This window comes from Ambystoma mexicanum, chromosome 6q (genome assembly GCF_040938575.1).
Source record: "Ambystoma mexicanum isolate Mex_15411 chromosome 6q, UKY_AmexF1_1, whole genome shotgun sequence".
NCBI lineage: Eukaryota > Metazoa > Chordata > Amphibia > Caudata > Ambystomatidae > Ambystoma > Ambystoma mexicanum.
The window spans coordinates 150,115,187-150,130,574 of NC_090937.1; the positions used below are offsets into that span (position 1 = coordinate 150,115,187).

At 44.8% G+C, this 15,388-nt stretch overlaps 1 protein-coding gene across 1 annotated transcript in view; it reads right to left on the reverse strand.

Annotated features, from left to right (window-relative positions):
* Positions 1 to 15,388, reverse strand: part of MMRN1 (multimerin 1) — a 423,228-nt gene that overhangs the window by 279,425 nt on the left and 128,415 nt on the right. The window lies entirely within an intron of this gene.

Sequence of the window (15,388 nt, forward strand, 5' to 3'; positions counted from 1 at the left end):
TTAAATTAATAAACAAAACCTCAAGTCTCCTCTTAGGGCCTCTTTGGGAGTTTGTACACAAGTGGGAGCCCCACCGTGGAGAATCAACACAGCCAAATAGCCTGTTCTGAGTATGAGAGTCCTGAATAAGAGGCAAAAGTCCTAGGTTTTACAATGTATTTACAATGTATTTTTAATTGCTTTCACAATGCAATTTTGAACAAACCTAGAAAAACATACACCTAAGTCTGAATATCTGCTATGAGGCAGGGCTGTCAGGGTAGAATGCAGGGCCTATAAGTAACCCTGGCCACTCCTACCTAATTATTCACTGTCAGTTGATGGCTGGCAACTGGCTTCCACCTGCTGACACCTGCAGACACGGTATGGAGCCGCCTCAGATTGAGCCGCCCTTTGTCTTGGGGCCCTTAGCCACAGGGCTGCCCAGGGAGGGTCGGTTACGTTTTAGGATTAAGCAAATCAGGGGTGGTTGGCGTTCTGGGAGGCAGGAGGGAAACAAACACGGAAGGGAAGGAGAACAAGGGAGGATACTCCAACAGGCCGAGGGCCCGGCCCAAATTCAAAATTAAAAATGAAAGCAATCCGCAGGTGCAACGCGGAAAACACACAAGCACCTACCTCAGAAGCCTGATTGGAACCATACCAGTCTGACTACCCCCCAAACCTCCAACAAGGGCTGTTCAGCAGAAAAACGCTAGGTGATTCTCCTCTGAACAAGAGTACCATAAGCAGGCCCAAAGTTTGGAAGTATTTCATAATATTTGGTGCAATAACATCCAAAACACCCTCCTCACTAAAATTACCACTTTGCAATCTAAAATTAACGCTAAACAAAATACCCTACTCACCAACCTCCCCACCAAACCTTCCTATACTCCGACAGCCTCATTTACTCACACCCCTTTTAGTTTCACCCCACTCACCATCCCTGAGGTCGAAAACATCATTTGCAATATAAAACCCTCTAACTGCCAAGGTGACTCCTGCCCAGCACCTATCATCAAGGAAGCAGCACATGACCTTGCTCCCTTTAAACTGCCTTCATTAACTCCTCATTCCGTACAGGCATGGTACCTAACAACTTAAAAGACGCATGGGTTATCCCCCTCCTAAATAAACCGACACTAGACCCTGAAATACCAACTAACTATAGACCTATTACCACCGTACCGTTCCTACTTAAAATACTTGACAGAGCAGCTTACTTGCAGATTCAGAACTACTTAGAAACCAATAACCTCCTTGGCTCAAGACAATCTGGCTTCAGACCTAAGCACGGGACTGAAACAGCTTTACTTGATCTCAAAACTCAAATTGATGACCTTAAAGACAACTGTAAATTGGCCCTTCTATTATTACTGGATCTATCAGCTGCTTTTGATTTGGTCAATCACCAAATACTATGCAGGCATCTGAAGTCAGCAGCCCACTTCTTTGACAAGGCTTCCAACTGGATCAGGTCATTCCTTGACAATAGGCACATGAGAGTCTTCTCTCCTACCGCATCGGCTGATTCCACACCAGTCCCTTGTGGAGTCCCGCATGGTTCTTGTGTTTCCCCAACTCTCTACAATGTCTTCACCAAACCTTTATTTGACGTGCTTGACTATCTGGGTGTCACCTACACTAACTACGCTGATGACACCCAGATACTCATACCCATCTCTGGTGACTACATTGCTGATTCCAAAGCCCTTAATGACATTTACCTTGTCATACAGGCTTGGATGGCCCAGCATGAACTGTGCCTTAATGATGACAAGACTGAGCTTCTCATTTTAGGCACACAACAGAGACTTAACAAACTAAGTCACCTGTTTGGTTCCTTCAACATTGATGGCAATCTGATTAAACTATCCAAAGACACCAAAACTCTGGGTATAAACTTGGACGGCTCCTTGGCACTCACTAGACAAACCAATGCAGTGGCCTCCGCATCTGCTTACACCTGCAAATTGATCTCAGCCTGCCGCCCTTTCCTCACGGCCCAGAACTGCATCACCTTGGCCAGGACCCTGGTCATGTCCAAACTGGACTACTGCAATGCATTGTACCAGAGCACCAACCAGGGTAATCTTAATAAACTCCAGACGACCCAAAATAAGGCCATTAGAGCAGCCCTCAACATCCCCCGATCCGCCCATATCTCAGAAACCAGGAAGAACCTCAACTGGCTCTCAGTCACCCAAAGGATCTCCCTGAAAGCACTGGCCCTCACCTACAAATGCGTCAACCACCAGGCTCCCTCATACCTAGCCTCGCTCTTCACTCAATATACACCAGCACAAGCACTCAGATTTGCACATAATCAAGGTCTTGCGATCCCTAGATTTAAGCTTCAATCTGCTGCAGGCGCCAGCTTCCCTGTCTTGGCAGCCAAGCTTTGGAACACTGTACCACTCCTGATCAGAACCTTACCTTCATTCAACCAATTCAAACATAAAGCCAAGCTTTGGTTAGTTACTTCCGAGTAACAACTGCTCCTCTTTACTGAATGGGCCATCTGGGACCCTACTTGCACTGATGATCGATGCTTGATTTGTAATGTCTACTGTTTACTTGTTGCAATTTGTCGGGACTATTGTGATGTTATGTAATGTACTGCTCCCTTACCTGTAAATATAATGTAACTGCTTTACTAAGATATGCGCCCGGTTGCCCTTGGGCCTGGCTTGCACTATATAAATAAATTAAATACAAATACAAATACAAATATCTGGTAATTCATCTATGTATTTGTATTTATCATTAATTGAAGAACAGGAGTGCTAATTTCGATCAAAAATGCCTTAAAATAAAACATTTCAAGATGCAGCTGCTTTCCGATGAAGGGTACCTGTATCATAGCACAAAAATAATAACAATTGATGAGCCAGTTATAACAAACCTATATAAAATACTAAGAATGAGGTAACATTCACCTAACATACGGTCATAAGGTCCTGCAGACCCTTCAGCTGTTCACCACTTTGGAGCCCCATTTGACTTCACTGGGGATAACCATGTTATGGCATGCATTATTTACCACATACAATAATATCACACGGGGTAAAGGTTTTCTGTGGAAGACATTTCTTCCACATGAAACCAGCAGTTATTATGAGGTTCAGTTATGAAAGACTGAACTTGGTGGTGCATTAAATGTGGCAGTAATTCCATAACCGCCACTTGTTTTTACTGCACCCCCAAAATCCAAATTCCAGTACATTTCCTTTCTGAATAATTTATCGTCCAGTATCTCGTGAAACTGATGCTGTTACACGCTTCCTCATTCATTTGAACCTACACTTTACAATACCTGCTGGCTGCATTTACGTTCATGAAAGCTGAAAACCCGTACAAAATGGATGTGCAGTCTTACATGATATATCACATCGTATGCCATGCATTCATCCCACCACCGCCACACTTGCATGTGATAAGATAGCGACACACCAATTCAGTATTTGCCAGCTGGAAAATAGATGAAGGGCTGTGTAATGTGTTCTTATGTAGCACACCTTCTGCCATTTTGGCAGCCTCTTGGTGCATAGTGGTGGAAGTAAAGGGGAGGGAGGGGCGGTTAGTGGGAGGAGAGTAAAAGGCAGGTGTGACTCGTGATGAGTTCATGCAGGCAGGCAGGAGGAAGGGCCCATTCGCTGCGTGCTGGTATAACTTCCAAGTTGGTCCTGGTGAAGGCACTTCAGGTATTTGTATATCCAAAGGGCAACGCAAGGTTTGGTCATGGAAGAATTGGTTGAATCCGATTTCATTTAATTTTTTTTAATGATTTGTGTCGCAAATATGTGTATGTGTGGCTTGGGGTTTAGGTGAATAACTAATGTGGAGGGCCTATGGGGAGGGGGCCCCCCGCATATATTTGCCTCAAAGTCAAAACACAAAAAAAATTGATTAAATCGTTTTCGACGGAAATAATTCAGCCAGATCACATAGAACCTATCCAAAGTATAGCACCAGGTGTTAATAACCTGTTTGACCTTCCCCAGTGCTGGTCTGCTATGATAGCAGGCTTTCTAGATGATGCAGGGCATATTTTTGATGGGAAAGTAGAAGTGATGCATAGTTATGCAGGCAAGAATCTGCACGTCTCCTCACTGTGAGGGATACTAGCAGACGCGTAGCTGCATCGTGTGTAGCTTAGCGTGGGAAAAAGTGTACTTGAGTAGGACACTAGGGAAGAGAATCCTGGGCTGATTATGTTTCTCAGACCAAGGGGCCATACCTGTCCTTGGGTTTCTTCCTATTATGAAAACAGGTCAATTTTGTTTAGGCGTGTTCTTGTTTTGTTTGTCCCAGCCTAAGCCAATGCTTGTAGAAAGGCCCCGATGGCCCTAGTCTGTAGTGGAGGGCATGTGGCTAGGCTGAAATAGATTGCATCATTCTTAAATTAATATTGGACACAACTTTACACATTGAAATGCACATTCAATAATTTTTTCCTGAAGTCATTTGTTGAGCAATTTGAGCAATTTTATTATTTATAACTTGTGTATATGCGCGTTATAAATGCCATATCATATCATATCACAAGCGACTTTACATCACATGTAGCAATATATGTTTTTCATAATGCCGATGTGCTTCATGTCCAATATGTGGGCATTTATTTATATGTATGTGCACCCTAAACACCAAACCTACCCTACAATTTCTGTTTTTCTCTGAGTTTCACACAGTTCATTTTGCATTACTGCATATCAGCAAATGTGCGAAGGCTCCAGAGGGTGTGCATCCATGAACTGTGGAATCTTAAATCATTAATATATATCCTGACATATTTTGTATGGATTGCTCAAAATATTAAGTAGTATGTTTTGAGATAGCTTGGGAATGCTATATTTAACTCACTAAGGGATTGTTGCTTTTTTGAATAATCTATTGGTTCAAACCGTGTCTCTTTAAGCGTTCAACAGCTGGACCCCCTTCACTCCAGACACCCTAAGATCACTTAAACCAACTGCATACAAGGATGATGTGCTCCCCGTCCGTCATCTTAAAACATATCAAGGGGACTGTCCTCACCCCTCCTCAAATTAGTGAATGCCTCGTTCACACAAGGCACTTCTCACGCACTCTAAAACAGGACTAATACACTGCCTCCTCAAACATTCCACTTTGTACCCAGGAGATCTCGCGAACTACCGACCAAACACTAACCTCCAATTCATTTAATACACATCATTGAGAAGGCAGTTGCCGACCCACTGCATGTGTGGATTAACCAAGATGGGCTGCTAAACCATTAGCAATCTGGTTTCAGTCCAAAATGCAGCATTGTAGTATTGAAACAGCCATCATCAGGGTCATAGATGAGACTCTACAAATCATGGACAAGTGCAAATCAAATCGTACATCCTGGTCCTCCTCGACTCTCTGCCCTGTTTGAAATGGTCGACCATCTTACACTGACTGGCCTGCTCACAAACAGATTTGGCACCAAAGGTCCAGTTATCAGCTGGATCACATCTCACCTTTTGGACAGGCACCTAGCCATTCAGGTGGGCATCTCCAGGCCAGACCACTGTCCAACGAGATGCGGGGCCCCACAAGTCACAGCACTCTCCCCAGGGATCTTTAATCTATAAATGGATCTGTTAGGATCATGTATGAATGACATGACACTGATACATGGATGAGGCCAAATTATATTTACAAGTGAGTGGTTCCCAGGACATCTCATGCCTTACCAAATGCCTCTCCTCCATCCAAGCCTGCATTACAAGCACACAACTGGAGCTCAATCCCACAAAGACATCATTCATCCTACTCATTCAACATGATATCATTCAAGGCTAGTTAAATGAAATACACCTTGATGGCTGCGCAGCTCACCTGGTTTCAACTGCCATAACTCTTGAGTTCACTATAGACAGCACTCTCTGCCTTTGACAACATATCATCAAAAATGCCCCAACTGCCTACTACCAGCTAACCCTCCCCAGAAGCTGAAATGCCTCCCTCTGACCAATGGCTCTGAACAATAGTCGAGGCCCTGCTAATCACCCACATTGATGGGGGAAACGTGTCCTCTCTGACTTTCTTGTGATACACATTGGCCCACTTTGGAATGTCCAACACACCATGGCACAACTACATTTTCCCAACCTAATCTTTATTTATTTATTTATTTATTTACAGAGAAGAACAATGCTCTTTTGATTGCAAAACACTGTACAATAGATATCACATTTGATGCAAAGCAGTGAGCTTCTTACAATGGGGCGAGTTCAAGTGGTATTCTGGCCAGGTTGTGGTGGGGAGCAAATGGAACAGTTACTGGGGACAATACATGGACCGACTTATCACTGTGGAAAATACAAAGGTGATCTGCACTGACTTCCCATCCCAGCCAGAATGCTCGTTAAGGCTGCCTGCATTGCCCATAAATCAACCACTGCTCTCACAACTTCCTCACCAGCTGCTAAACTCTGTAGCTCAAGTGGGGCATGCTCTTCCAGGAGCCCGACTCCACTAGGCTTGAGAGGAAACTGGCATGCAAGGAAAAAAACTGTCTTTACTGCATCGTTTTTTACTCTTAAGGCTTGGTTAAGGATCTGATATGGGAAAATACTCTGAAAGCTGGACCAGCCACAGATCAAATACTAACCTGTCCAATGCGTGTGCTCTCCTTCACTTTGTCCTATTCTGATCCTTCTAGGCTCTCTCACCTTGCAGCTTCTGTAGTTTGAGCTGACATACTCTTCATTTTGGCTTCATCACCTTCTTTCAGGGTTTGGCCCAAAAAAACGGGAAAAAAAGACTAAATGCACAATTAGTGTACATTCGGCCTGGTTAAAAAGATTGAATCCCAAAATACTGAATAGGGGGAGCAGGTATTGCGAGGGTGTCCCCCTCTCCACTAGTTCAGTATTATGGGCTTCAGGGGTCACAGGGGTGTCACCCAAATACATTACATGCGTGGCGGGGGTAAAAAAAAAAGGAATGTTAAAAAATGCGAACAAGTGGGGCTCGCAATTTTGTAATTCGAACTTTTGGGACTCAATCTTTAAACGTACATCCTTCTTTCATGCTTATGTGTGCCTATGTTTCTTTCACGTCCTCTTAGTTGGTTGCATCCTCCTTTCTCTTAAACCTGTCTCTCTCCTTCTAGTTTCCCTATTTCTCCTCAATTCTCCTTGTTATCACACCTCTGTATTTTCTCAATGTGCTGACTATTTTCCTTCTTTTTTAACACTCTTCCCTGCCTTAGAATATGATGTATGACACATCACCCTATTCCTGTCTGTCTCCTAGGACCTCCTATTTTCTCTTCTCTGAGTGCTGCCCTTCTCTTGTTCCCTTGCTCTCCTACATTCCCTTCTTCCCTCTGCTGCTCCTCTATCCCATCCTCTTTATCTCTTGGTTTCCTTCCTTTCTGCCACCGACAATTATGTACCTCATTATTTCCTCATCTGTATGGCTCTCGTCTACTCCTCTGGTCCTATATTTTTACTTTCACCGTAAATTAACAAAAGTCTCCCTCTTCAATGTTCATCAACTCTCTTCCTTTCTTTCTTTCCTCCTTTTCCTTTTCAGTGGCCTTCTCATTTCTTAAACGTTCTGCCTCCTTTCTCTCACCGTATTTTTCCTCCCTACTGGCTTTCACGTCTCCTGGCACCCTCCTGCTCTTTGACAGGTCCTCTGCCTCCTACTTTTCACTTGCTTCCTCCTTTTTTATGATTACTTGTATAGTCTAGTCCCTTCCTTACTTCCATGATTCACTCCTTTGTCATCCTCCTTCCACCTCAACTTTTCTCTCTGTTTCTTTTCTTAGCCTTTCCCCTTCCTGAGGCTCCATCAGTGCCTTTTCTACCTCCTCACTCGCTTTGCCCTTTCTGGGCTTTCACTCTAAGCATTCTTTTATGTACCTTCACATCAACCCCTCCTCTTCCACTCCTCTCGTTCTCTCATTTGTTTTATTTCTCTTCCTTCTGACTTCCTCCTGCTCCCTTTTGCATTCCTTGTCTCCATCCATCTCCCCCCTCCATCCTCATGCTCCTCCACCCATCTCTTCTTCTATCCAGGCCCTCATTCTGTGGCCCATCACTGCTTTGCAACTGCCAGGGATCTCTTTTCTGTTCCAACTACCTGGCACCAACAACTATCTCTCTTCTATTATCCTCCTTTCCCTCACACGCAAGCTGGCTCACCCATCCTAAGACTTGAACACAGTTCCTGGATTGGTTTTTGGGAGACTCATCCAGAAACTCCTGAAGGTAGGTTTCTAACTTGCAACCAGATTTACCTGCCAGTCTACCTCTGGTCCTCCTCTGGGCGAAGCTCCCGAACTTACCTGCAAGAGCACAGATTCAGAGAGTGTAGTTTAGGAAGCATGGTTGAACATTGCGAGGTCATGCAACACTATTCTAGTGGCTGCCTGTTTTCCACATCGCGTAGTTAGCCAGTGCATGCCCATGCTGCCTTTATCACCCAAACAGGCATAGCTTCTGTTGCCTCACCCATGCTACCTGTCAGCCCCACAAAGAGCAGAATGCCCAATCACCAATGTAGTCCAAAGTGAGGCTTTAACTTTCTTCTTGCACCTGTTCGTCTCAGGAGTATAGCTCAGGGGCAACGTGCTTGCCTTGCCTTGGAAACAAGACCACACACAGCAACACAGGTTCGATCCCCGGGTCCATGCTTAGAAACCACTGGGTATTAAGTGTGTTATAAATAACCCATCATATCATAATCATATCATATCAGACACTTTCCTGAGAGAACCAGCTCTACTTTCTCTCTACCTCCACCAGCCACCATTCAAATGCAAAAATCATCATCGTTCCTGAGATCCCTGAGATCGTGGCCGCATCTTGTTCCCTCCTTCAGCAAGGCAGCAAGCCTTGGGTTCCCACAGTTCACCCTTTCCTCCACTCAAGCCAGATGATTCTCACTAGTCTCTCTCTGCCAGAGCAAGAATAATTGACGATATCTCGTAGGGAGGTTGACATTATTTTCAAAGAGAATATCACCATAACAACCTCAACAGTGTCTACAGCTAAATCATTAGAGTATACTTCCATCCCCAGCCATAGATTACAGCAGTCATGTTATGCTGATTATCCGAAGAAAGAAGGCGAGAATTATATGAATCCATTTTGCTTTACAGTTTACCATATTCCTGCTGTCGAAATACCGAACAAGGCCTACCTCTGCGGGATTTGCAGGATTTGCCCCAACTATAAAAGTACAAAACTATAAAAGTACAACACTGCACCGATCCAAGCCAATGGACTCCACTTAAGGGAACATCCTATGGGACAGTCAAATCCAATGGGTGTGTCTTTATAATGCTAAGCTGATGCCCAATTAGAGCATCTTTGGCATTTTTGACAGAGTCTGATCCCTGGCAAAGTCATGATGGGAACTCTGTGACCCAGGGAAATCAGGCTAGCAGGGATTTGTTGCGAGAGCTGTGAGTTACCTGGAGGTGGTACAGGGCGGGAGTAACAGAGCCACCCTCCTTGTCCATGCCACCTTTTTGAGTTCAATGACCCACAGAATTAATGGTGGGTGGTGAGTTACTTTCACCCTATACCCCAAGACCCATACCCCATCAATTTCTATGACGTGGGCAAGAGTGGACATTTTCCAGGGAAATCATTATGTCTGTTGATCATCCGAATCCTCGGTTGAGACTTGGACATCTTGCCCCAAAGGAACTATTGCTGCTTAATCCCATATGCCTATGGTTACAATCATGTAACATACAATCCTGAGATCAGGAAGGAATGCAGAAATGTCTGCTGGGTTTATGGTGAAGCTTTGGGGTACTGTATGCTAATAGAGAGAACCTCACAGAGAAACCAGAGAAAGGGTTCTGTATCAAAGAAATATATTACAAAGGACACTGCTTTGCAGGATTTGACATGCCGGCCAGAAACCTTGTGGACACTGCCCATAGTAAACAGAGAAACTGCATCAAGGAACATGTCAGCTTGGCAGGAAGTGCTGAAGCCACTGCCCATCTGTAAGCTGGCAAAGTGAATCCGTGTAAGGGATGCGGGATTTATGCCTTGACCCAAGAAGATGGCCAAGGCGTGTGAAGTCTTAGATGCCAACAGACTTGCGTCAGCTGGTGCATATGAAACTGGATACGCTGCCTATCAGAATGATCCAGATAAAGGCAAGTACAGCAGCACCAAAATAGGGCCACACGAGATGGGCAAAAGCGAGTAGAGACAAAAGGATGCTAGGGTCAGGGGCCAAGCTATCAGCCACGAAGGAAGAGCCATTGGCAGTGTACAGCAGCCACACACTAGGCCAGACGGGGCAGAACCAAGACTGAGATTGACTAAACCAGTTGGGAGTGCTGAAATATCTGAGGGTTGAAGTTTAACACTTATCATGGGATGAAACTGTAGCATAGTTCCCTATTCTTTTAATTGCACCCGTCATCCTGCTTTTCCAGATTACGGATAAGAAAGTGGTGATTTTCAAAGCAAATACTTGCACATGTAGCGAGAAGCACTTTGTCATGTTTAAGAATTGTATTGCCCTCATTGGAAAGTTATGTTATTAAGACTGTCCAGGGGCAGAAATCAGTGGCTGAAAACTGCTGAGAAAACACCTGTAGTCAATACATTGTTCACCGGAATGAAATAGTGTTGATCACCATTGCATTGCAAACCCTGCATTTTTTAGAATGACTTTTAACATCACAAACGATTGCTTCCACTGAAGGAGCCAACTGTTGCTAGATGTATGCAATGGTATTTCGGAAGTGAACCCCCATAAATCGCATAACTATGTACTAGAAAGGAGTTCATTTAAGTCAATAGAAACAGATCATCACAACTCTTGTGCCCCGGGGGCAAGTCGTACATCATTTCAGCCTCCGGTTGGCACCTCCACAAGAGAAGGAAGAAGGACGCAGTTCCATGTTTGCTTTGGGACGTTCGTCCTTTTGACTTTTGATCTATGCAAGAAACACGGAATGCCTGTCCCAACGTGTCATCTATATACGTTTTAACCCGTACAGTACGTGGAACTCCAGTTGGCTTACGAAGCCATCATAAAAAGTGGTAGCTTACTTTATACACAGGCACTCAGCACACACATGCAAACAAAAATATATGTGTGCATGTTAGGTAGTACATTACAATGTGTTTTCCCTCTTCCATCAACATCAATAAATATGGTAAACATTGTAATTTTCTGAGCAAAATAAGTTATTCGTAATATATATAATGGTTTTAAATCAGCAAAGGGAATTTACATCTGTAAGGGGTGCTCACGAAATTTGAAAATAATGATTGTATATATTTCAATTGTTTCCCACAGTTCAGTTTTTTTCGGACAAAACCGAAATAATCGATTTTTCATGACTTCAACCTTTTTGAAAAGTTTCTATGGGACACCAATGAAACAGCTCCCCCCAATCTAGTGGCATTGTTAATAGGGGCTGTTTCTGAACCACTACAGGAGATGGGAGCTGCCCTCAACAGCACCAGGACTAGGAAAAGTAGCGAGTAGGTGTTAGAAGCATTGAACAACTGAAAACCTGGAAAAAATGCATCTGATGAACACCTAGTGAACCCACCTGAGGAATATCCGACTTTGTCCGGTGTCCTCTGCTAAGACTCTTTCCACACTCACAACATAATGGACAAAGAGTGATAGCCCCATGACTCCAAGCACTGTATTATATATCATCCTGTGACAGTGCTTGCATTGCTTAAATCATTCGTTTCATGTCATCATTCTTCAAAGGGGGTAACCACAAAGCAAACTGGAAGACTATCATACGAGTGACTCTGCAACTATTCACAGGTGCCACATTGCCTACATTTAACATTCACTTAGCCCACATGCACGCTGCTCTAATACAATGATCAGGATGAGAGTTCTCCTCAAGCATCCAACCTCTTTCTTGATGTAATGCTAACATAGTTGTGGGTGATGTGCTGTTTCTTAGGAATATGCATCATATGCTGATACTGGGAGATACATCAAATGTGCTTCAATATTCAATTAGTTGTCGACTGTGACAAATCAACTTCCGGGGTACCAGTGGTCCAGGGGTGAATATCGGTTTCCAAACCATCAATCAGACCAACACCTCTAATACACCAGAAGGGATCCGAAGAGATTGGAATAAGAAGCACATTTAAAATCTCCTTGTCCAATTTTGGTAATGTGGATGGAACGGCAGGCTTATCTCCGAAAGGTCGTGGATTGTTGGTTATTTGCAACACAGCAAAAACACAATTATTACCCAATGATAAAAGGAGTGTCTGGTCAAGGTAGTATTAAAAATATCTACTTTATTAATCACAACAGGCAGTCTAACAAGACTACGAAATACAGCCCACACTATAATGGAATGCAGAGGACAGGCATTTTCAAAGAAGAGAAAGGTATGCACTCTGGATACTGACAGGAGGGGATTCGGTATGGTTAATAACCACAACAGTTTGTTAAGGTTTCTTGGCTTTACTACAAAGGGAGCAATGGGTCTTAAAATGTCTCTAGGGGCCTTCTGAGAAGGACCAGGAGGACAGAACCACAATGTACCTTGTGCTGTAGATGTTCTTCATGCTCGAAAGGGTTGAGTCGGCTTCATGGACCTTTGCAGGCTTCTGTGACATAGTTTGAGATGGGAGTAAGCTGCGAGTATCAGGTGGAACGACGGTTGGTCGAGTGGAGTTGGACGAACTGCTGCAGGCTTGCCTACACAGCCGCTCGGGGTCAGGAATCATTGTCTTGGTGCTGTTCAGTGATTCTAAATAACTGGTCGAGAGGTCTGGGATGTTTTTAAGTGACTGTAGCTTGACAACGGTCAGTGTTGCAGTCGGTTGCACATTGAGAAACTAGACTGGCTCGAAAAGATTTCCTTTAAGGCAGACATCAATAGATGCTCATCGAGGCACTTTTGCCAGTTTCTTCAATGGGCTTGTGTCATCCTTTAGGGCAGATACCCCAATTATTGGGAGTGTGTTGCAGGCAGATGCATTGTCCTTGGTTGTAGGTTTAAAGACCTTCTGGCACTCCCTATCCAGGAAGCGTGTTGCAAAGCCTAGCAGAGTAGGCTGTGTGCTGGCTGTGTACTGGTTCTGGGGTGGCGGGAGGGTTCTATGAGTACTTTTCTCCCTGTGTTCCCTGGGAGAAGGTTAGGGAAGGGATCATGCTTCTGTCTTTGGATATCCTGGCCTTCCTTCATTGGCAGAAGATGTAAGGCAGACTGGACCTTCAGCCAGGGTCCAAGGATGAGCTCTTCTTTCTTACTTCTTGTGAAGTCTTCAGTTGATCTCCTTAAAGAGGGTTTCCAGCCCTCTTTTAAAGCCAAGTGGGCCACATTGATTGGTGTAGGCTAACCCTACCTTAATGAACCAACCATGGGGGTCCCTACCAACAATCGTGTGTGTGTGTGTGTGAGGTCATAACCAGAGTGCTTTACAACAGTAACAAGGTGTGCCCCAGAACTAAAGTGGCAGAAACCTTCTCTCAACAGAAAGCTCTGGCCACACTCTCTTGTGACACTAAGTCTCACCCATCTTCCTGTCTGCTGTTTTTAAAGAGTCCATCTGGTTAATGGTCCTCTTTATGTGGTCCCTGTTAAAGTGGCAGATCTCCTTTGAAGCTGTGGCGAGACCAGACTGTCTGGCTCCTGCAAACCACATTCTCAGACCATAGTGTGGTGGCAAACTGTAAACAGAAGTCTCAGACATGGCAGCTCACTCTCATTGATACTGAGGGCCAGAGCTGGTTTCAGGTTGACACAGTTACATATGAAAGGTTGTTGGGCTTTCTGTCCCCTTTGTTAACCTCTGCAGCGAGGCCCTGTTTGAAGCACCCTCTATTGGTATGTTAATTGCTGCCAATAATTGCAGGGCCTAACAAAAGAGAAGGGCAGATCCATGGAGGCTCTGTTAGTTAATCAGGCTGACCATGGCAGGGGAAAGCTTGGTCCTCCCCCTTCCTGGAGATGGCATAGTGCACTCTTGGCTTTCGCATTCTTACTAAATATGACAGGGAGGACTGTGCCTGCAAGCAGTCTCCACTCAGAGTGCATAGGTCAATGCGTTTGTTGTGGCGTGAGCATAGAAACATGTGTGCGGATTAGCCCTACACATTTTCCTGAGGTTGTTCTACCATAATTATATTTAAATAAACATTTCTAAAACGTGCAGGCGAGCACATGCCCACCATACAGATGTCTAATTCCCCAAATAGACAATCCAAAGTGCAGCGCAATGCAGCAATGTTGCTGTTTACATTTCGTTATTCTACATTGCTTGATAGGCAAGCATTGTCATGGTACTTCAATGCAACGCATTGTAATATTTATATAACTTTAGGTTGGTTTATCTTTAACCCATTATTCCCTAGCACCCTTTCTTCAAATTGTTGGTCTTTGAATTCACAATCACCCTCATTCCACCATCCTGGCCATAATACCATTTTGTTTGTAGATACGCTGGAATATATGTGTGATGTACATTACAGATGCTAGGCTTTGATAATTTACTAATATGATTTGTGGTGGGGTGATAGTCTTTAATGGATGCGTTTGAAATTTACTTTCTTGCAGAGGTTATTGTCAAGGGGCTCAAAGAGTATGGAAGGGTCAAACATGATTCCAAGGTCTTTTACCCATGCAGAGCGAGTGAGGATGGGAGTATAAAGGGACAGGGGCCATTGGACTGGCAAAAGAAAAAAAGAATTGGGTCTTTATATTATGCTTCATGCTGAAGTCCATCCTCTAAGTGTGGGCAGTGGCCACCTATAAAACGGCTATTAGTATGCTTTCCCAAACTGATGTGGGCCCCACATCTGGCCTCCCTCTTCCACCACCCAGAACCCAGGCCCTTTATCTGGCATCATGCCTCCACTCGACCAGAGCCCAGGTCCCATGCCTGACATCCTGCCTCCCTACCACCAGAACCCAGGCCCCATACATGGCATCCTGCCTCCCCACCACCATAATCCAGTCACCATACCTGGCATCCTGCCTGCCTACCGCCATAGCCCAGGCCCCTTCCCTGGGATCCGTCTACAACCACCATGCAGAGCCCAGGTCCCTGGAATCCTGCCTTCCCAAAGCCAGGCCCCATACCTGGCTTCCTTTCACCCCCACCACCGAGAGCCCAGGCCCATACCTGCCATTCTGCACCCCCACCACCCAGAGCCCAGGTCCCATACCTGTCATTGTGCCTGCCCACCGCCACAGCTCAGGTCTCATAGCTAGCATTCTGCCTCCTCAACAGCCACGGGCCAGAATGCAAGCCCCATAGCTGGCATTCTGCTTCCCCCCACCAGAGCCCACGTCCCATACCTGGCCTCCTTCCCCCAACACATAGAACTCAAGCACCATACCAGGCATCCTACCTCTCCACCACCAGAGCCCAAGCCACATTCCTGGCATTATGCCTCCTCAACAGCCAGA